This window comes from Heliangelus exortis, chromosome 1 (assembly GCF_036169615.1).
Source record: "Heliangelus exortis chromosome 1, bHelExo1.hap1, whole genome shotgun sequence".
Taxonomy (NCBI): Eukaryota; Metazoa; Chordata; class Aves; order Apodiformes; family Trochilidae; genus Heliangelus; species Heliangelus exortis.
Genome location: NC_092422.1, coordinates 67,673,085 through 67,696,633, shown reverse-complemented (window position 1 = coordinate 67,696,633; position 23,549 = coordinate 67,673,085). Strand labels below are relative to the sequence as shown.

At 40.2% G+C, this 23,549-nt stretch overlaps 1 protein-coding gene across 4 annotated transcripts in view; it reads left to right on the top strand.

Annotated features, from left to right (window-relative positions):
• Window positions 1-5,905: 5,905 nt before the first annotated feature.
• P2RY8 (P2Y receptor family member 8) overlaps window positions 5,906-23,549 on the top strand; it is a 30,260-nt gene continuing 12,616 nt past the window's right edge. For 2 of the 4 annotated variants that reach the window (XM_071747145.1, XM_071747176.1), the window contains exons 1-3: window positions 5,906-5,993; window positions 7,596-7,729; window positions 9,795-9,880. The gene's annotated coding sequence lies outside the window, so the exon portion shown is untranslated. Of the gene's footprint in view, window positions 5,994-6,522; window positions 6,594-7,595; window positions 7,730-9,794; window positions 9,881-23,549 lie in introns of all 4 variants that reach the window. The other 2 variants (XM_071747156.1, XM_071747166.1) reach the window with 2 other exon arrangements.

Here is a 23,549-nt window from a genome sequence, read left to right as displayed (position 1 = left end):
GATGAGTATAGTGACTCTTACAGGAGCTGGCCATTTTTCTGCCTCTTTTGGACAAGAGTTAGCACAGTTCCAAGGAGCTAGGAAGCTGGGCAGCCTGAGAAAAAGGCTTTCCCACTTTCTCATCCCTCATTTGGAGCTGGTCTAGATGATCTTTAAAGCTCCCACCCAACCCAAACCATTCTGTGATATATCCATGACCTTGGTTCATCAGGGAAGAGGCAGACAGGAAGCATTGGTTTCCTACCAGTCTGCCCACCAATCACTCAAATGTCTGGGTTGGCTGAGCTCTGGTAGGAAACAACCCTTGGTTGTGGCTTAGGTAATCAAACCCTGATGACCAACCACTGTGCTTGAACCTATATGACCCTAGTAAAACAGCTTTTATTCAGTTTGTCAGTCCCCAGGTGTTTCAAGGATAGTCCCAGAAACTGAGACCCAAAGTTATGTCCACTTTGGGAAAACTTTGGTTGAAGTTGTCTAACTAGCATCTCCTGGCAGCAATGGGGCAGAGGACTGAGACAGAGTTCAGCTCTTAATTGCTTCAACTATAGCAGTGTAGAGGGACCACTGGGCCACTGAGAGTTGGTGGCAGAACCATAGGGATTTATCTCTTGAGCTGACCCACTCTTTGGGAAGGAATCAGAGAAAGGGATGTGGGGTCATGTCAGCAGAGAACATCATGTCTCGGAGACCCAGCTGAAGCAGGTAGCTGGAAGTGGACACAAGCAAATGCATTATCCTCCAAACTAAGTCACCTGAGCTTCTGATGACTTTGCTTGTCCCTCTCAAGGAGAAAGTTCCCTCTGCAAAAATGTAGTAACCCAATGGACTGAGGCCTGGATCCTGCCTTCTCCCAGCCTTTCTCCCACAAAAATAATGCTTGAGGTGCTCAGCTCTGAGTCTGGTCCTCAGTCTGGAATTTAAATATATCTTTAATAAAAGACAAACAGAATTGAATTTTATATGACTGGTAGAAAAATACCTCCAGTAATTAAATACAGAGGAAGAAATTCTGATCTCTGTTTTACTTGGGTTTTTTGCTTCTTTAATGTCTCCTTTCCATTACCAGGAAAAATTAAGGGAGACCCAATTATATGAGAACCATACCCTGAAACAAAAATAATAGTAAGGAGAAGTCACTTAAAGTTTAACTGAGTTTTGGGATTATGAATCTGAAATCTGCCTAGGAGGGGCTAGTCAGACCAACAATCAGCCATCAGACACACAGTTTTCTAAACGATTTCAGAGTCAGATGTTAGCTTTCTCAAAGCTTAGTCCAAGCTGAGATTCTAGACATTTTTGCTGTGCAGGTGGTTTTATTCAGAGTGAGCTTGTGTACAGCTGCACTTCAGTGCAGTCTGCAATGGAAACAGTGATCAAAACTGCAAGAAATGGGGTGGTCAAAACCTTAAAACCTCTGGCAGACTGAGGATTGAAGTTACAAAATTTAAGCATTTTCAGTGAATCAAGTGCATTTTAGTTTTAGCCGATGAAAATATTATTTTCAGCCTTAATACATCTTTTCATTTGGGATTTTTTTTTTTTTTTAAAGTCAGTGATAGATTCACAGCAGGGTGGCAGCCACAGACCTGGAAGCAGAACTCAGGTGCTTCACACAGTGGGCTTTAGTTTCAGCTGCAGAAAACTGAGGCATATCTGGGGTTTCGATCCAAGGAAGTCACCAGACTGCAGATGTGTTCTGAACATGGCCTGGTTTCATATTTTATACAATATAGAAGAGGAAAGACAAATTCTGCATCTGGACTTGCACTTTGATGAGTGCCACTGTGCATCTGATGAGCCTGTTTATTTCTGATTTGCAGGCTGTACCCCCTGCCTACTCCTACCTAACAGCTCTTTCCCCTTTTCCCTTCCTACTCTGCTTCTCTCTCTGCCTTGCACATTGCCATCTGTCATCACTTTCCTCCTCTTTTTTTCCAAGACTTTTTCACATGCCTTGCTTTCAATAAGGGTTCACTTACTTGGCCCCTCTTATCCTCCAGACAGCACAGGAACCCTTGCTCAGAGTGCAAGAAAAATCCATGCTAGGAGTCTCATTTGGAGAATACCCCCAGTTTCACATAGAAACCAAGAGACATGGGTGAGTTCGTTTGGAGGGGGAGAAGACATCGATACTCTCAAAGTCTTGAGAGAGTTCAGTTTTGGGATGCAGCCACAACATTCACCTCCATGTAAAAAGTAGGGAGTTTCCTTGTATGTGGTAGAACTGATCTATATGAGATATCCTGACCAAAACCTACATTGCAGTCCAGTGGCTGAAATGCTCCTCTAGGAAATAGAAGGCCTGTCTCAAGCAAAGCAAAGACCCTTTTCATGTACTGCTACTGTTACCACTGAATTAGTAAGCACTCATTTCCTACTACCGGTATTTCCTATGCTGAAATAAAAACATGTCAGTTTGAAAACACTGAAATTAATCTTTTTGGCTTTGAATTATTTTTCTTCCTTTTCTTTGGGGTAGAATTACATAAACCTGCAGTTTTGAGGATGCATAACTGTCACTTGAAATGTTTTGATTCTATGGAGGCTTTGCACAAGGAAGCAGGTCACACCTTCTTGTGAAAGGAAAAATTGTCTGGCAGGTCTTCTCTCTCTATCTTCCCTTCATGGGTCTAGGATACTGAATCTGACTTTAGAAGTAACTGGAGAAATTTGTGCAAGGTGTGGTATGTCTTGAGGCTAGGGAGCCCCCAAAGCCTTGTGCAAATCAGATCCCCTTCCATATCTGTTTCCTCAAGGCAACAGGAGCTGGAGGCACATTCAGGTCACCCCCAACATTGATGCAGATCAACCTTAGAATATTACTGGAGAAGTAATGAATAGCTTTTCAACATAACTTTAAAAATAAACTCAAAACCAACAGAAAAACCCAACAAGAAGAAACTTAAACCTTTTATTACTAAAGTAGTCTAAAATGTCTCACACAAAAATCATGGCAGTGTCTCCCAGGAGAACACAGTCAAAGTGCACATTCTTACCAGAGGCAAGACCTAAAAATACTCATTGACTTCTTGAGATGGCTCCAGGGAGGGTTTGCAAGATGAACTCCTGACACTACTGACACCAGTAAAAAGGTGACTGTGGTTGTACAGAGGGCTAGAACATCACCCAAAGGCAACTGACCTATAAAACCCCACAGCATTGTTCATAATCATTCTAAAAGACATGACCGCTCTTCAGAGTGATGCTTTCTTAGCACCTAATTCCTTTCTGAGGAAACTTTAATGTCATCAAGTGAGTCCCATTAAATTGATTACCTTCTGCTACTACTACTATTACTACTACTACTACTACTGGTAATAATAATAACATTTATTAAATAACTTTACTTTCATTATGTTAGGATATTTTACAGTTACATACATTACTGCTTCTGGTCATTATATCACATAATAATCCAGGACTGTCAAATTTTCTATTTCTTCACTAAGCATAAGTGCTGATTTTTTTCTTTTGTTGTTCTGAAAGTTCCTTTGCCCAGTTTTAGACGGAAAAGGTTCTTTAAAAATTATAGTGTATAAAACTTGTAAAATTTGAATTATTTGTAGCCTTAAGGATCAAGAAGTGGAAAAAAGCTCTATTTCTAACCTTCTGGTTTTGAACTGAAAAAAGGATAGCTGTTAAAAAAATAACAATGTAGGAAGCAAACCAAACCTCACTAGTTTTTGGGAGGTCTGATTTAGTATTTTTTGCATGCTTTGAGGTTGTGAGACTGAAACTTCTTCCTGTTTACCTCTGGGCTCGTGGTGAGAAGCGAGTCTGGCAGCTGACAAGATTGACAGTTGATTCAGTTTTTGGGTGTGAAAGTGAGAGGAGCTGAGGCAAGAAGAACTTGGGTCTCTGTCCTGCAACCACATTTAATGTAAAACTTCCAAATGTAAAACAAAACCAACAGAAACATTATATAAACTTCTCTAAATGAAGCTATATAATGAATAGATCTGCCTTGAAGAATCACCCAAACGTTTTGGCCTCCATTCAAAACCAGCAAATAAGCACCTGTTTACACTGAGGATCCTGAGGATCCCTGCTATTTTTCTAGTAGGCTGTGCAAGGATAAACATCAGGTGTAGATCACATACTCCTCCATGCCTCACAGGAGCAGGCCTCAGGAGCAGGAATAATCCCTGAGAAATCAATGGAAAAAAATTAACTTTAAAAAAATAAGGTTTTTATTTTTTGTTTTATAAAATCTTGATAGCATTAAAATGATACAAACATATACATATATATATGTGTGTGTGTGTGTGTGTGTGTATCTATATATATACATATATATATGAAAAAGAACTCATCCTTGGGTGTTAAAGCTCCCAAAATAAGAACATTGCACAGACCTGTTTCCCTGCACTACCTGTATTCAAGAGTGCCTTTAATGACTGGCTCTCCACCCCAGGCAGGAAGGCCATCCTAGCCACCCTCCATGCAGTAATCCAGAATATTGGCCCAGGCAGTGGAAGAAACTTCAGTCTGGACATGCTTAGGCTCCGTATTCCCACTTCTTGGGATGGTCCCCTAAGCACACAGCTGGGATATGTTCCCTTTCCAATGCTTTTGGTGAAGCTCCACTCTGATGAGGGGAACCCAAGACTTGAATGACCAGGTCTTGTAAGCAGTAATAATTTTTAAAGAAGTCTCTTTCTGAAATTCACTATCCAAAAGAGCTGGACAATGCTGAGCTCTGGTCCTTATCACTAAAGTTGTTGATGTAATTCATACAAAGCCTCTCCTGTGGAAAACAATGTGGGGCACGGGCTCACTGACATGTCAAATCCCACTGTGTCAGCTTGGCTCTGCTGAGAAGAATGGACACATCTTGACCTATTCTAGCTTCTATGGACTTTTCACAGGCTTTATGCCCAAACCATGGATTTAAGTCTTCTCAAAGAGAAGACTAACCTCAAGCCAAGACATCTAGCTGGTGCTTGAACTATGAACTATACAAGTGCATGTTTGGAATATTTCTATTCTCTCCTCCTCTAGCAGCATTCCAAATGCAGAGACTGACGCTTCCCTCCCCAGTGAGGCTTTTAAAATAAAGCACACACATGCCTAAGCAAAGAGACTTCAAGTCTGTGGAAAGGACATGTGTGCACATATGTCTAGGATTTGTTTTCTGAACCATAAAAAAACAGAAGAATACTGTTCTGTCTCCAGTGCTGCAGTCTGGATTGCTGGAAGTGTTTTTTTTTTCTCATTCAGCAGTTTTGAGGTGGGAAGTCCACTTTGGGGTTCTGATTTTTTCCAAATCCACTTCTGGGGTTCCCCTCTGTACCTGGACACAGGGAGCTTGGGAGTCACCTTAGGTTCAGCGCAGAGATGCCCGCTCCTCAAAGACGTCCTCTGCTCCCACTCGTGCTTTTGTGTGGAACTGGCCTCTACCAGCTTTGAGGCTAATGGTTTTATAAGGTGCTCAGGCTCAGAGATGCCTTCCAGTCAAAGGGGTAAATTCAGCCAAGGGGATTAGGAAGAAAGTTTTTTATGCACAGGGGATCTAACTCTCTGTTGTGTACCACAGTACTGAAGTCTGGTTGAGAATATTGCTCTAGGCCTCTTCTAAAATGAGTTTTAGGTGCTGAAGCCACTGCTTAGTCATTTCTACACTTCATCACGTAAGCTTCACTCAACAGTAAAATATACTTGGTCACAGTTGCACAGAAGACACTGCAAATTCTCTCTTCCATGGAGGTGATCAGAGTCCTCTGGCCACCTGCTTATTCTCAGTGTGGAACAGAAATCCTGCTTAGAACTTGGCATTATTCATCACACTGTGGTGGAAGGGGCTGATGAATTTTTTTAACCATACTTGGAAAAGGGAAGACATTTTACAAGTGAGGAAGGAGTTAATCATTGCAAGATACGCGGTCGGTCGTTTCCTGAGCCCTCTGGTTGGATAGTACAAACTTTCAACTATTTCTAATTCTTCTCTGCCACTTAAGAGGCTTTCAGGTTCACTGTACATTCCAGACCAGGTAAGGAGTACAGCTTTTCTATTCTTTATTGTTTATTCAAAACTGTTTGTCAGAGGAGTCAGTCTCAGTCAAGACTGATTTGTTCTCCCTCCTGTTATTTACATCTGAAGGGAGAACAAAGTTCATTGCAACCCAAGTAGTACATGTGTGTGTTTGTGCCAGATGATTGTGAGCAATAGAAATAAAGAAAGAACTCCATGGGTTAATAATGGAGCAATGATAATGAAGAAAACTATGTTACATCTAGTCAGAAGTCAGAATTGTTACAGCAAATGTTGCATATAAAAGAGAAAGAAAATTTACCACCAGTTTTAAGGGGTTCATTCTGCACAAACCACTATCAGAATAACAGGTTCTCAAGGTGTACAGTTTGCTTTAGTAAGGAGAGTAGTAAAAATCATAACGTGTCTTCAACATTAAAAGGAAGAAGAATGAGTTTTTTGCATTTTCGGAGGAAAAAAACCCAAAAAAACACTAGATAATTTTGACCAGGTATATTTGTAAATCTGGACCTGATATCTGTTTTTAGTAAGTGCAGAATCACATATTGTAGTCATCCTGAGACTTCTCCTGAGGTTTGCAGCAACCAAGCATACACAGGTGAGTGTGGAACCACATCATGAACCGATACAATTTCATCAGGATCTTTTGATGCATAAAAACTGAACTCAGACAGACGGGCTCCAGAAGGAAGTCTCGTAACACAGTGCACTCTTGCATACAGCACTTGTGTCTTAATAGACAGGGAGAGAGAATTTTTATGTTGAGAGCTTTTTGAATAGTTCAGAAAAAAGCACAAAATAGCCATTTGTAATGTAATAATATAACCATTTGTAATGTAATAATGTGCTATAGGCAGGTTACCCTGCAGAAAGCAAAACTGTACGTGCCCCAAGGATCCCTGGTTGAAGTCATACAATGGAGTCTCAGGTTTTTAGCATTTGCTTTTTTTTTTTTTTTTTGAGTCTTTGAATGTAAGCAGTTTTAATGTTTGGGCATTGACTCCTTGACTGCGCTCAGTTTTTGGTAAAAACACTTTCTGGATTTTATACATAATGGTCAGAAGAATCTATATAGGGTTTTCAAAGGCATTCGTTTGACGCAGAGATGTAAGTCCTATTAAGGCTTGGATTTCATTCCTAAATCACCTCTGCACCACTTCTGAGATTTCTATTACAGTGCCACTTGGATCTCTGCAATGGATTTCACTCTTGAAAGGCTCTATGAGCCACAGAAGTTTGGTCACTGTCATCTATAGATGGAGAATTCAGATGAATCCCATTTGAAGCCAGACTGGTTTTCAAAGCTCCGCAGCACAGGTCATCCAATAAAGAATGCAACATCTTCCCTTGCAAAGAGTTGGAAATCACTTTGGGCATGGTCATGGAGCATGCCACCATTCTGCTACAGAAGAGGGTACAAAATGGGTAAAAGCACTTGCATCAGCTTAGTCTTCTCAGTTTGAGTACTGATGCTAAGGAATTTGCTATTCCTTACAGCTTCCTATGTCCTTAACTGCTAAATATTCACAGCCTATACTACAGCTTGCAAGATAAAAGCAGTTTGAGGTGTGCCTACTCATCCTGTCATCACATTTCCCAGTTACTGCGTAGGCACAGCTCAAGGGAAAGTACTCAGCAGCTTTGTGAGGGAAAAGCAAACTGAACGCAGGCCTCCCTGATGCCAGCCTGCAGCTTACCCACAGTTTATGCCTTATGTTTTTAGAATTCCTTCAGGTAGGTTTACTGAAAATGTACTCATCTTCTGTCTTTGAGGGTGCATTTGGGTTCAACTCAGGTGCACCTGTCTGTGAAGGCAATTTTGCCCCCAGTGATTAAGTGCAACAGAGGTCAGCTTAGCTGACAAAATATTTGCTCCGTGCTCTGTTTCAGCACTAGTATCTTCGTGTGGGAAAAGTGTGTACTCTGCAGTGTACTCTTTTTTTTTTTTTTTTTTTTTTTTTTTTTTTTTTTTTTTTCTGTTATTTGGTGAAATGTGTGTGGTGTTTGTGTTTGTTCAGGGTTGTTTTTTGGTGGTTTTTTTTGTGTGTGTATGGTTGGACTCAGTGATCTCGGCGGTCCTTTCCAATCATGATTATTCTGGGTTTCTGTGGTTCTGTACGTTGTATGTAGCAGCATAATAGGATGGAAAAGAAACAAACTTGAGAAAAGCCATTCCTTGTATGGTAAGTGTGGTCTCCCCCAGTTACTCCTATAATATGGTCAAGTGCCAAGAAATGAGAAAACCAGCAACCCACAACTCAGCCTCAGGAAGTTGTCCTGTGGTGGACTCTCTTAGTCCTGCTCACAAAAGAAGACACACCAAGGTTATTTCTCAGTACTTTTAAAAGATGTGGTGATGTTTTGCACTCGTATTGCCACTTCACAACTCTACTTCATATGTGCGTTGTTTCCAGATAAAAAGTTGTTTTAAAGCAGAAGTCCAGGGGGATTCACCACTGACAACTAATATTTGCAGAGCCTCCAAATGGACAGAAGCTTATTTTTCGTATCAGGCATATTTATCAACACTGCTCATATGTTTTTCACAGCATACAAAATGAGCTTGAAAACGTAGCTCACCTCTGAAAAATGACTTTACGGAAATGGGCCCTTGACTACTGCCTTGAAAATTCCTGAATGAAATGAGCTCATTTTATAAGTAAATGTCTTTAGGATGGTTGTTTGTGCTTTTTTTCTCTTAATGTACATTCTCAAATGCAAAGGTCAAACTAGTGATCCTCCTGGGTTTACTATATATATGCAGGAAATCTGAGAGGGAGTCTTAGCCTGAGAGTTAATGTCGTAGTTTTAAAATAGGTTTTAAATGTGTAATATAATCTAATTCTTGTCTAAATTAGGTGCTAATCAATGAGAAATATCCCACATGGTTAACTTGCTACATCTTTTGAATCTGGTAATATCAGTTTGATCTGTTGAGATTTCACACACTTTTGATAAGAAGACTTCTGTCCTTACCAAAATTTTCCATTCATAGTCTTGGGTAATACTTAGAGGAACAGAGAAAGAGAGAGATCTGTACATGCTTCATGCAACATCTCAGTTTTTTTAAATCCTGGATTTTGGCTGTCATTGATATCATGGCTAAGATTTGGCCTTTTTGTGCACAGACTGATGAGAGCCCGAGCTGTTTAGGCTGAAGCAAAGCATCTACAGGATTTCTCATCAAGAGCTGAACATTTTTGTCACATTTTCACTCCGCTACATGAGAAATTTAGGCTCATAGCTGGTGAATTGAAAATTATTTTACCCTGACATCCTCACAGCTCTCCCAGCTGCTGATTTGGACTTTTGTTGTTATTTAAACAACAGCAATTACACACCCATACGGTGAGCGTGAAGCATGTGGGGTTACTTACTACCAGATAATGCTGCAAATGATTCAGATCTGCTAAAAAATAAAAAGGGAAAATATTCGGTCACCAAAAAGTATGTCCTCTTTTATCTTCATCTGAAGATGAAGATGTGGTTATTATGCATTTTTAGTAATCCTGCACAGGTACATTTTACAACTAGTGAACTGTGTTTTAAAGCTATGAAAAGCAGTGTTATCGGTGCTTGACACTGTTAGGCATTATCTTTAGATGTGCCTCTTTTATTTTTTATAATGATTCTAAAAAACCTTTGTTTGGTCCTTTCTGCAGCTTGTGCTTATGGACGAAATCTAATCTGCTACAGAACGGAAACATCAGCAGTGACCACGGCAAGACATATTCCTTAGGGAGCTGCCTGTAAGTCTGATCAACATGTAAGATGAAAAGTTTTGCTTTTTTTTTGGCAGGATGTTACATGCAGAGCTCAGCTGCGTGAGGCAATTGCTGAGACTATAGGGGAATATTCAGGAACACAAGTCTCTGCTTTGAGAAGGTGAGTAAGCACAAGGAAAAGAATCATCTTGTAAATACTTTTTCTATTATTTTTTTTTTTAGTTACTTTCTGCCTCAAAAATATGATCAGTCTTTGAGACTCTCTAAATCATGTCCAATTTAAATCGTGTTCTCCCAGGATTCTGGGTGCAATGACTGGGCACTGTTTCTGAGCTACAATGGTTCAGCAGCTGAAGGCTGGGGGAATAAGCCTTTCACATTTTTATTACTTCATCTTGTTACATTCAGGTATTGCAGAGGTAAAAGGATAAGTAGGAACAGAAATATTGAAAAAAATAGGGGGGGGGGGAAATTGAAAAAAAAAGAAAACGAAAGCTGGTAGTACAAAATCAAGGTAGATAAGAACAGAGGTTGGTGTTTGGACAGAGATTAAGGGAAGAAAGACAGAACTGGGGTACGTGCTAAGGGGATTGTAGAGGGCAGCAAACGCGTGATCCTATCAGCTCATTTTCTTAAAGGCTGAAGAAAAAACTGGAATATCCAGGTCTCAGTAACCTAAAAAAAAATCTTCAGGTCTGATCAGGTTTCTCTGCACCCTCTAGTGGTCTAGGCAGAAAATACGTTTTTACCTACCTAATTTTGTGCTACATCCACTTGATAGGAACTGTCATACTCTGGTCTTTAGCTTATCTGGCACATAGAATCATAGAGCCATTAAGCTTGGAAAAGATCTTAAATATCATAGATTGCAATCTTAATCTGTAATAACAACTGTTCTCAGCCTCTGAAATATGATGTCTGCGTGGGGCATGGTCTTGGGTCTGTGATAACTCTTGAACTAAACAAGATGGTTGTGTGAGTCCCAGAGTTGCTTGAGGGAGGGAGACGAAACTGAGTCAGAGCTGACACAGTCCAAAAAAGTTCATTTCATGGCCTGAGCCTTGGTTTTGATTGCATTTAATTTAGAAATACTGGCTCACCCTCTGCATAGTAACAGATCCCTTTTACGTGTAGACTATGATACAGCCCTCAGACATCTAAGAGTAAACATTACAGAAAAATAATTAAGAAGAAAAAAAATTAACCAACAGCCCTTTCAGAGGGAGGCTGTTGGCAGTCTCCTTGGTCAGCCATGTTCTGCTTGCTGCTAGCTGCAACATGCTGAAACATAGCCTTGTGATTTTGGTGGCCGAGTGAAGTTCTGGGACATTCTACCACTGATTCTGCCTGAAAGTCTGAGAAAAAGGCATCTACATAAGAAACAGATACATGGGAAGTGCCTGAAATAGAGCTGGGGTAGAACTTCAAAGCTTCAGCTTGAAGTGGGGACAGTTCTTATACAGCCTCTGCCTACTGCAGAATTATACCCTCATAGCTGCTTCTCAAAACACAAGATTGTATTGTTTAAGATAGCATTACTTAAGATACCTAGGAGCAGGGGAAAACAAACATCCACCTGCAATTATAGAGCAATTGGATTTTGACAGGACTTAGAGAGCTGACCTACTGCCATTAAGGAGCATGCTTAAAGCACATTGGAGAGACTGGGTTTCTCCTTTAGAAATACAAGTGCTTTCTTTTCAAACACAGTCAATGAAGAGGAAATAGTGTAATTCCTCCTCTAGAGCACTCTTCTATGAGAAAGAGCATGCACATTCAACATTGTCTTTGGGAAGTATTTAAAGCTTTATCCGCCTTTTTCCTTGTTATCTAACTAATATTCTAGTTACCACAGTCTGGGCTGATTTTGCACCTGGACAGCTCATGCTGGAAGAGCAAGCAATGGCCACTGAGACAAAAATGGAGCAGTGCCTGAAGTATGATTAAGCTAGAAGGCAAAATTCCTAATCTCTATTCTTGTCTTCAATTACACAATTTTATATTAAGTAATTACTGGCTAACTCCCAAGGCCAATCTAAAGAGTGGAGACCAGGCCATGTCCACCCTCTTAGAGATGACTGCTTCTGTCATCAGGCTAGAGAATCTCTTTGCCCTCCTGTGTGGCATTTCCATCTTTTCCTGAGCTGTATTTGAATTTCTATTGTGAATTTTTATATGAAATATGGGTACTACCCAGCAGCTTTGTGGTCAAAACAATCTCCTGCTCAGATAATAAGCCTTATAGCCAGACATGGGAGGCAACTTGGGGTACCTATTTCCTGACCCTAACCACTCCTTTATCATTCAGGCAGGGAAGGAAAGTGTTTCTGTTCTATCAACCATCTTAAAAGATTGTAGCAAGTCCCCAGAAAGGAAAGGCAAAAGGACTCTTCATAAAAGGAAAATTCACAGAGGTTCAAGGCTCAGGTGTCTCCATTTTCCTGTGAGAAAGAGTATGTTCTGTGAGACTCCCTAAGACTTTTTCCAGGTGAGACTCCCTAAGACTTTTTCCAGGTTTTCATGTTTTCAAGACTCATCCACAGTACCTGCCAGATGACCTACATACATAGCAGGTGAAGAGTTCCTGGGGATCCCTTTCTTGTAAAGGGAATACCAGCATGTGGAAATGTTATTCCTATGCCAGTCACAGTAGGAGAGCAGAGAAAGATAAATTGCACTGCAGAAATATTGATAAATTGCACTGCAGAAATATTGGCTGCTTTTGTTGTGTCTACCCATCTGGCTGTTCTAACTTGTCACTGGGACTGGTGTAGCCAAGAGTGAAAGGAAAAATAGGTGGTCAGAAATGCTGTTGCCTATGTGTGGGGGCACCTGAGGATTTGACTTCCTTATCCTTGAAATAAATAAACAAAATAGTGCTGCAACTTGCAATTGCCAAAAAAGTCATGGTTCAGAGTAACTTGCTACAGGAGTCGCTGCTCTTCTCCCACCTGTCTCAGCAAAGAAAAAGCTCTCTTCCATATATCATCGGTGGAAACTTCTCTAGCATATCTGAAAAAAATAAATTAATAAGTAGGGGCTTGTTCACAAAGGACTGGACAGAAATTCATAATGTGCCAGGCATTAAAACCAAAGTCACTCTTCCGTATCAAAGATCTTTTTGTGTCCAGCTGTGGCTGGACTCTTGTGTAGACACAAGAGAGATGAATGCAAAATGCTCTCACTTCCTGTTGCCTTCAACACAAAATAAATGTATTCACTGGGTCTTGGCCCATTCATAAACTGGGTCTATCATATTGAGTCAAGCAGGACTTGGTGTAGGATTTGCAGACTGGCTTTTGCAACCACATGAAATACTCTGCTGTTTATTCTGAGATGTATCTTTATTGCTTTGATCCCAGGCTGAAAAAAGGGTGGGTGAGAGGCATTTTGAGCAGTGAGCATGAGGCTCATGGGGACACTGCCAGAAGGGAGGGGAACACCAACAGGCTTTACAGTGGTTATGTGGTCAGTAGGAAATACTAACCTATGGCCTGCCTACAGTTCTCTGACTTCTGGTGGATTACTATATAGTGAAGATTGGCATTATTGGCATTGCATATGTTTATAACCTTCTCCTGAGTTACTACGGACATGACACTGTTTACAGGAACAGAATTTATTGACTGGCTGATAGAAAGCATCCCCTGGGCCAACATCTTGCTGCAAGTGATCCCCACTGTGGTCCACAGAGTCCTGGCCTTTGCCTTCCATTTCTGCAGCCCAGTGCTGTTGTACCCTTTTACTTTCTTCTGGGAAGAAGAAACATCAAAGCCTTCCCTGAAGTAGTCTGTGCTTTCTGTGTCAACACTAAGGCTTTCCTCTTCCGGAGGAGAAATGTGTTGTAGAGATCTGTCTCATGAGTGTTTTTTCCTTTTTCAAGATCTAATCTGAAGCTTTATTTTCTTGATGTGTAGCCATCAAAGGCAGTGAAAATAGATAACTCACAGTGATGCTGGTAAATAAAAATGTCACAGACATATGCTATCTTACTGCTTCATGCACAAGTGTTAAATGTGGTTATATAGGAGAAGAAAGTAAAGCTTGCAGCAAGTAAACTACTAAATATCTCTGAAGATCAAGATCAAATATTTCAATTTTTTTTCTTTTTTCCCACTTTGTATTACTTTTAGTCACATTTATTTCACTTATGAGTGTCATGGTTTAACACTGGCCCGGCAATTAAACCGAGTAACAGACGCTCTCTATTAATCTCTCTCTCCTCCCTTATAAGAAAGGAGAGAGAATAAGGGAGAGAGACTTATGGGTTGGAAACTAAACTACACAACTTTAATGAAACAGTAATGATAAATAGGAAAAATTACTAAATATATACAAATATACAAGAAAAGGAATACCACATTCCTCCCCCCTTTCCCCCAGTAGCTCTCACGTCACCACCGAGGCTGCAGGGCAGCTCTGGGAAAGTCCAGGCTGGACTCCTGGAGTTGGCAGCAGTTGGGAACTGGAGGCAGGAACACACAGATATGGGCTGGCACGGATCAGGAGCACAGGCAGACAAACGGACGGGATCCTTCCAGGGTGCTGGGGTGAAGGAAAAGGGAAGCAGGAAGGGCAGGCAGCCGGAAGCTGGAAGCAGGAAATCTGGCTTGGCCCTCGTGATTCCTCAAATTTATACTGAGGATGATGTATATGGGATGGAATACTCTGTTTGGTCAATTCTGGCATCTATCTTGTCCGTTCCTCCCCAAAGGAGGGATGCAGGTGGGACCTCTTTATGTTTTCCTCAGAGCTGAGCAGTGGCCTTGGCTCTGCACACCAGTCTCTAGCAGTAACTATAAACATCAAGTGTTATCAGTCCTAGAAACACACACTGTCTGGGAAACTTACTGTTAATTTCAGCAAGTGCAACTACTTACAAGAGACTTAGCTAAAAGCAAAAGTACAAGACAGAAAATCACCTTTATCCTGGCCCAAACCAGGACAATGAGATAAATTAATCTTAAATCATCCCTAGACTTAGTCCTTTTCCATGACCACTCACACAAGTAAAACACGGTGACATAAATTTTATCAGTGCCCTACATACAGACAGTTGAAAAGCACTTTTTTGAACACATATCTGCAAGACAGAGTGACTATAATATTATAACTTTTTTTTTCTATGTTAGCCTTACACAGATTATAATTGTTGCTGAATCACTACTGTCAATGATGAAAAAGAGTGTTTCCCCAGTATAGAGACAGACAAACATGATACATTTTTTTAAAAACCAGAGTAATATTCTTATCATGTATAAATAATTATAGAATATGTAAATGGTCTTTGCAAATCAGTTTGTGTATGTCTTTTGGACACTGCCAGCAGTCCAGCTTCCCTTAGTGGCTAACTCTAAGGTAAATTTGGATTTTCTCTGTTTTGTATACTTTTGATCTAATAGATCTCGTAAGAAATGATGGGGTCTCAGACATTATGCCACCCTACACTGGATAAGTTTGGAAACCAACCTCTCTTCTCATTAGCATTAGTCCCTTCACTTCATGTTTCAGTCTGGATGGGTGAGAAACCTACTGGGGTTTTTTTGGTTAAAAGTGGAGAATTTCCATTTCTGCAGTTCCCATTATAGTTTCCACTAGTTTTGAATGTCCCCGTGCCCCAGGAAAAACAAAAAAAACCAACAAAAAAAACCCCCCAAACACCTAGTTTGGGGTTCTTCTAGGTTGTTGTTACACTCTGTTTAAAATGTTATCAAGTCTTTTTTAACTTTTTCTATGCTTAAATGCAGTTTGTTTCAACCACTACTTCCTTATTTCTCCTCCCTTCCTCTTAACTCTTTAATATGCAATCTCTTAGATCATCTTGCTTTTCTCCTTTGTTTGCAGTCTATGAATAGGTTGATTTATGCATCTTCCCAACCAACTGGCAGTATGAAAGCCATGCAAATTTTCAGGTAGCTTCTTATCAGAAAAGCAAGACCGGGTTGGAGAGGTGACAAGAGTTTAGTAGGAATGGGTTCTGTTGGGCTTTTACCATCAAGAATCTTATGGTCTTTCCACTCATCCTTCTAATAGTGCTTTGTTTTGATGAGCCTACATCACACACTGCATGGGAATTATCAGGATTGCTTGCTATCAACCACCACACAACACTAAAAATGACCTGATACCTGCTGCTTTCCTCAAAGCCTGTCCTTCACAGTGATGTCTCTGCATACCCACTGGTACAAATTAGTTGTAAAAGCAATGACAGGATGTTGCAAGAGATAGCTGAGGCCTCGTGCTGGGGTGAGGAGGTGTGTGTAAACTACGCTCTGTGTGTGTATGTCCCAAGAGCCTAGTTCTGTTAAAAAACATTTAGTCTCTGCTCTGAGGCCAACCTGCCACACATTGTAACTCCATGAAGCCATCTTTTGTTTTTCTTGAAGTGCTTTTATCTGGTATTAAAGGAGAGGAAACAGCTTCCTAGGTACCTCCCTGTGTGGTAGAAAGTGTAAGTAGTTGTAGTAGATAAGTGTAGTCACCCTAAGTATAGGATCTTTATACCATCCTTCTACCATCCCAGCCTGGTGAGGCAGGGTTGGGAAGGATACACAAAGGACGTCAGCAAGAGAGAGAGTGCAAGTAAGAACCTTTGACCCAAGGCTTGTCATCCTTCTCTAAGTAACACAGAAAATCAGGGATGTTCATGCAACAAGGATCAGCCCTACTTCACTCCATCCCTGTCAGGATGGAGCACTTGACCTGGTGGTTTGAAATGATGACACCATAGCCACCTGCCAAACTCACCTTCTTTCACCTCCTTAAGTTCCTTATATCCAGGCTACTCTGGAAGAATCCAAAATGCAGAGTTGAGCCAGGTAGTTTTTCTCTGCTGAGTGCTTTTCCTGGTCTGTTCTGACAGAATATATCAATGGGGTATCAGTTCTCTAGAGGGTTGGCAAGGGAAAAATTAAACTGTCTGTGGATATCCCATCATCTGGGAGGACTAGATAGCTGATTAAGTGGCAGGATGAAACACCTGCCAGGATTTTTGACCTAGATTTACCACTGGGACTGGCACAAAAGCCGAAAAGGCACTTGACTTCCACTGAGTCTTGCAATAGAGAGTGCAGGAAATCCATCCAGGGGGGAACTATGGTCACCAAGGGAGCATTTAGTTGCAGAAGCCAAGGAGATTCTTCTTCAAAGGGGGCATAGTCCCAGAAGAAAGATGAAGGCAAGTGTCAATTTATGGCTCATATGGTATGTGGAGCATCATATGCCTGATCTCCTTGTTGGCATTCACCCCAACCTCACACTAGAGGAGAAAAGATTTTTTCACAGGTCAAATTTCCAATATCTGGCTATAATGATAGCACTGAAAAAAAGGGTTTTGGAGCCTAAATACTCTCTTGTTGTCACTTTAAGTGACTGTGGTCTTGAACTGCTCAGCCTTTGCTAAGGGTGCCTGATATCAAAACTATGAAGCCCAGTCACTAAACACTCAGAGGCACATATATCCTAATACCCAGATCAGACTGAAACCCTGAAATGACCCAGGGTTGTGGACTGGTGAAAGACTGTTCCTTGTGCTGTATTATTTTGAAGACCCACTCTATCATAGTCACAGCACTCATTGGAGACTTACTGGAACAGATCCTGCATAGAGTGCAATCAGAAGAAAAGGGGCAACACCGTGTGCCCTTTAATCCTGTGAATGCTTAGAACACATCTCACTGATTGGATCCAGCCATTCTTGCAGAAATGAATTAACCACTACGTTAAAGTTATTTATGTACAACTTCTCTTTTCTCTTCCACTTGAATTTGTTCCAGTTTCCATCATGCAACTAGGATATAAAATCCATGGGTGAGGAAAAAAAGCCTGCAGTGTTTTGTTCAGTACCTGAGAGAAGACTTCAAACTGCAGTTTCTATTTCAATGTAATTTACATGTTTTATATGAAGTGACTAATAGAAAATTGTATTGCTTGGTGGGAGGTGTAGATTCAAATCTCACCACTCTGAAGAAATGAAGAAATGAATTTGTGTCTCCCACATCCCCATTGAGTGATGTTTGAGAAATGTGAACAGTACCATTGTTGCTGGTTTGGAGCCTTCTTTGTTTTGTGAGGTAAGACTGATGCAAGCATCTTACTCCAGGAGAAATTTCTGTCTTTATGCCCAGTTGTAGCAAGAGGTCTTAAAACCCTCAGCCAATTGACAAAAGCTGCAGTTTTCTTAGGGATAGAGGTGTTTCCTGTTGTCTAGCTTGCTTGCCATTCTGTCAGGTTTTGTGGATCTCATTCTAAAATGTCTAATTGTAAGCTGAAAAGGCATAGGATATCTCAGCTGGGCCCATGGAGACTTCTGGGGAGGCAGATGTCTCTGCTTATATTTCTACAAGACATGATGGAGGAGGCATGGATGGTGGGTGCTATAGGATCTCTCTGTGAATTTGCTTCTCTAGGCATTTTGTTGCTTTCCTATGTCTCTGCCTTTTTTTTGCTTTCTGTTTTGTTTTTGGTTTTTTTTTTTTTTGGTTTTTTTTCTGATTGAGCAAAACTAACCACAATCTGTTTTTACACCCAGTTTCTCAAGAAACACTCTTAACTGTTTTTTAGCTGAACTGTGGTTTTCTTGATCTTGACTAGTAACAAGAACACAACATCAGAAATCCAGTGTAACATATCACACCCTGACTTATGTAATATGAGTTATTCAGTCATTTGAGAACCAGAAAATCCTACTGTACCTTACACTTTGTGGAGATATTCCCTCTAGAGTATTACTGTATTATTGTAATCTGGGCTGAAGAAAAACACTACCTGTAAAGAAAGACTTTTCTATAAAGATATTTGGTTTGGCATGTCTCATTATTTAGATATCACAATATAAGGTAGAACGAAGTGCTCAATTTAAAAAAAAAAAATGATCACAGCTTTGACAAGTACAGTTCCTTGAATATGGCTTGAACTGGGCATTCAAAACGATGGCACAAAAATCCCTCATTCATTGAGAGCTGGTCTAGATGTTCTCTAGAGGTCCCTTCCAACTCTGAGAATACTGTGATTCAAGAGCTTTCTGTCATAACTTTTGAACTGTTTTATCTATCTTACTGTGTTGTTTCAAGAAACCACTGAAAGTTTTACAAAGATTATAGCAGAAGAGTTCTCGATGTTTTGTCTGGGAAAAGCAGTTATAAACCATGAGAACAAGACCACTTCATGTTAACAAATTGTATTAATACTTTCTGGAAAAAAATGAATACAGAACATAGTTAATTTCTTAAGGTATTCTTGAAAAGAATAGAAAACCTTCTCAGTGAATGGGTAGTGTATTACAGCACCAGTTTTCTTCTTAGAATAAGAATACAAGTATGGTTTTTACAGATTGCTTTTTCAGTTAAATGAAAGTAGTTGGCAATTTCGAAAGCCCCTGGTTCTCCCTATAGCACTTAAAAAATTTACAAAACAAGACACTAATATTGCTTATACCCTCATCAGTGAAGCAACTGAACAGTGCAAATATATTAGTATTATTTAAAAAAATTAAATCAGAATAGCAAAGTGACTTTAAAAGACATTGAGCAAGTGAAAGAGAGGGCACTGGAACTTAAAAAAAACGTGACTGTCATCCTCAAGGACACACCTACAGTCTTGTCAACTCACAGAAGAGTCCTGCTTCTTAATTATCTATCTTGCTGTTGTAATGAGGCCTTTTTTCACAAAAAGATATAGAGAAGTCATGAACAATTTTGTTTCCTTACTGGTGTGGCTTTCTGCAGGAGTGATAATGAGGAAGCCTGTGTGGATGTTGTCCTCAGCCTCCAACATCTCAGCACTTCAGAAGTGCTTAGGGAGTGACAGAGCCCTCCTTTTACACAGACATCTTCAATAAGGTGGATCCTTACTCAAATCTAGAAAGTGTTTTTGTTATGCTGTTGCAGAAAGGTCACTGACATACTGATCTCCTGGTCAAGGCATCATTGCTGCTTTTTCAACGACAGTTTTGCTGGGAGGACACAACTTTTTTTTTTTTTTTTTTTTTTCCCAGTAAGGTGCATGTAAACCAGCCAAGAATGCTACTGTTAAGGACTGATTCTGCAAAAATATTTCAAATTCTTATTCCTTTTGTGTACTTCAGCCAAAATTATCATCTTTCCCATGTATTTTGTTGCCAGTACTTTTAGAAACAAGAAAAAAAATGGCAGTAACTACAAGGCAAGCAAAAGCTTGACCTTTAAATGTAAACTAGCAAGTCTTCACTCTTGGCTTCTGACAGATTATGAATTTGAGTATAGCAAGTAAGAACAAAGGAAGAGTGGACTATGATCCTATTACTGAAGACTGCAAAAGTTATTATTTAATTTATAATTTAAATACAAATGGCAATGGCAAGGAGTTGGCATGTGGTGTGACCTAAAAATAGGAGACATATAAACACATGTTGAGCCTTAAAAGTAGTCTGTCTTGTGATTAGAGTGACCATTTCAAAATATTTCCTGTTGTGATTGTATAACCTCTAAAAAGAAAGGATTGGTTTTAGCTGGTGAATTGCTAAATGTCTTCTCATTCTACCAGTCTCGGAAAAAAAAAAAAAAAGGTAGATTACAGGTAAGTAAGACTAGATAATAAGCCTCAATTTTTTGGGTAGGGTAGTTTATAACAATCTAGAACAGAAAGCTCTAAAAGCTATCATTAAGTATACAAGTAACTTTTATGTGAAATTTATAGTACATATTAGAGGTAACATCTTTAGAAGTGGTATGAGAGTGGCAGGAGAGGTCTGAACTGAGGAATTATTTTTTTGTGTGCATGTATAATTTTTTCAGAGAGTGAAAGACCTGAAAGAGGAAGCTGAATTAAGCAGCTAGATCTAATTTATACAAAATTTTTTCCACATCATGTGATAAAATGTCATTTATCACCGCATTATGGTATTTGAAATCTGAAAAGTTAGAGCACCGTGGCTTTAATTATCTGGATGGTTGGTGATAGAAGGGGCCATAACAATTTATTTTGCTGTTCCAGACTTTTTTAATGAAAATGTAATGCACAGCCTTTACTTAACCACAGTCCACAAGAAAAAGCAGATTTGTTCTAAAGCTTCAAATTCTGCTTTTCTTCCTCTTTCCTCTCTACCTATGTGTATGACAATGGGGCAGAGCAAGGGACAGGGAAACACACAGGAAAAAAAAGCCATACTAAAGATGCTCTCCTGTAATTTACATTGCCTTCATGTTTTTATGAACGATCTTGCTGAGATGTTAAAGGTACTTGAACTTGTATCCTTCAGTAACCTGAATGAGTTTCAAAACCTTGTTTTTTATCATCATTTGCTTGCCAAACCACATTAAACCTTCTGTGGGCTGCAGTGCTGCCCATCACAAGCATCAGCGACTCCACCTCACACACCCCACTGGGCCCCTCCACTGTCTCATTGGTGCTGATGGAGATGCAGGATGGACACCACAGGCACCTGCAGAAACCATGTCCTGTCCTCAGGTGACTTCAGCAGGGTCTGGGGATGGCGTAGGCTTGGCAGGTCTGTGGGAAATCCCTGAGATGGTGGCCCTGAACTTCCCATGAGCAAGTGAAAGCCATGAGTCCCAAAACAGAGATGGGAACAAGGCAGTAGCAGCAATTAAATGAGCTCTGCTATTCTCAGAAGGAGAAGTGAGAAAACAGTTAGTTGCTGATCCTCCTTCTTCACAGAGGACAGGAGAGTGGGTTGTGTTTTCAGAAGTGTTGTTCCATCTCTATTCCCAGGAAGCTGAAGGTTTCCTCGGGATTTCAGAAAAAAATGTTGGCTGCTGTGAAGGCTGTGATCCTCTTACAGACTCTTCTGAAGGCACCAGATGCCTGCCAGTGAAGGAACTCCCAGTGGCAATTCTCCTTCGAGATCCATGGCACTACAACAGAGTGAAAAAAGGAACCAAAACCTTTTGATAGGGAAGTCCTCACAAGAGCACAGTTTTCAAGCTTGCTGTTTTCTACCAAGTCTCATTTCTCGTTAGATATTTCCATGTGGTATGTACTTCTTTGGAACCAACAAGTTGCACTTTTACATTATATCAGTGCTAATAGATTAATGAGATCCAGGGAAAACGTTGATCACTGGATTTTGCTTCTCTGCCCCATTAGCTCACAAGGCTCACTGGTACAGATTTGGTTTGTTCTAGCTACCTTCTTCCCACCAGTTCTTTGTCATGGTTCAGCATCTGGCTCAGTCCAGCTCCATGAGGAACAGGCAGGCTGCTATCCATCATCCTGCTGAGGAAGGCTCAGCACCTGGGCAGAGGCTGTCCCTGGCCAGGTGGCCTCCATGGCAGAGGAAAACCAGTTAATGTGGTTATTAATGCCAATCAACACACAGAGTACTCACTCAGGGCCCTCAGTCAGAGCAGCATCTCTTCTGGGGACAGGAGGAGGCATTTTTAAGAGGGCAAAGGGTTCTTCAATATAAGGCTTTTTTTTGGTGTTTCTCCAACACCTGATTCTGTATCCATTTGGAAAAGGGAAGGAACAGCAGTAGGCTCCACTCTCTGCTGGGCTTTGCAGCCAGCAAGTGCTGCTTGTGTCAATGTCTCAAAGCAACTGATGGGGCAATCTGGTTTATATATTCCAGCCAGGGACTTTAAGGATAAAAAAATAATAATAATAATAATAAAAAAACCAAAACAAAACAAAAAAAACCACAAACCAAAAACAAACAAACAAAAACAAACAAACAAACAAAAAAACCAAAAAACCAACAACAACAAAACCAAAAACAACAACAACAAAAAAAACAAACAAAAAAAACAAAAGAAAAAAAAGAGAGAAGTTCTGTCTCCTTTGTCTATCCACTGGAGACAGGTACAACCTTCATCCCATGGAAATTCTTTCTCCTTTGTTGATGCAGATGAATTATTTACTGGATGTGACACAAAGCATCCTGTAATACAACAGTGCTGATACTCCAGTGACGTGGCCTCTTTTGGCAAGGCTGTATCAGCATGTGCCCTGGTGATACCATTTTTATCAGTTACATCTGCTATCAGACTTTTCAGGTGCCTAATTGGGTCAGGTTCCCAGATGAAAACCAGGGCAATCAGCCTCAGCATTTTTACACTTTTTATATATCTGTAGAGATAAAAGTATCTGGTTTGTGGGTTTTTTTTCTGGCTGACTGCTTTATCTGACCTGCTTCATATACATCACACATAGAAACTGTTTGTCCAGTTCCTTCCTGGACTTTATTAATAACTTTTCCTGTCCTTTTGTCTAAGAATACAGAGAATTTAATAACATTCCCACCCCTAAATATGTGTCATCCTGAAGTATATGATTTTCTGTGCCAGCTGGCTTTTTCTAAAAAAAAACTATAGCTTTAACTTTCAGTAACAGAAGCCTTGCCCCACTTTGGTTTAGATCACAAAGTATTTTCCTGAATATGCACCACCTGCATCAAACATTTCCTTTTTTTTCTTAGTACATTTATATTTTTCCTATGTATCTATTCTCAGTTACACAAAGTATAAAAAGGGATGCAATAATATTTCAGAGCACTTGACTTAGAGATCTCTAGAAGTCCTAACAAATAGTTTTCCCTCCAAAGATCTTCTACTGCTCTATTGTTATTACAACTTATCCTACTGTTATTCAAAAATATCTTAGAGTATGTCTTTACATATCCCGTGAGTTTCACAGCCTGCATTTCCAACAGGCAGTTTTCACACAAACTGAAATATCTATAAAGTCCACAACCAGCACATCAAGGGCTAGAATTTCTCTCTTTTTTACCAGGTGATATTTTCATTTCTGTCACACAAGGACCTCCCATCTGTAGGAACTTTCTTTTCAGCTTGTCATTCCTCTGCATCCCTCTGACCATTCATCTCTGAAAG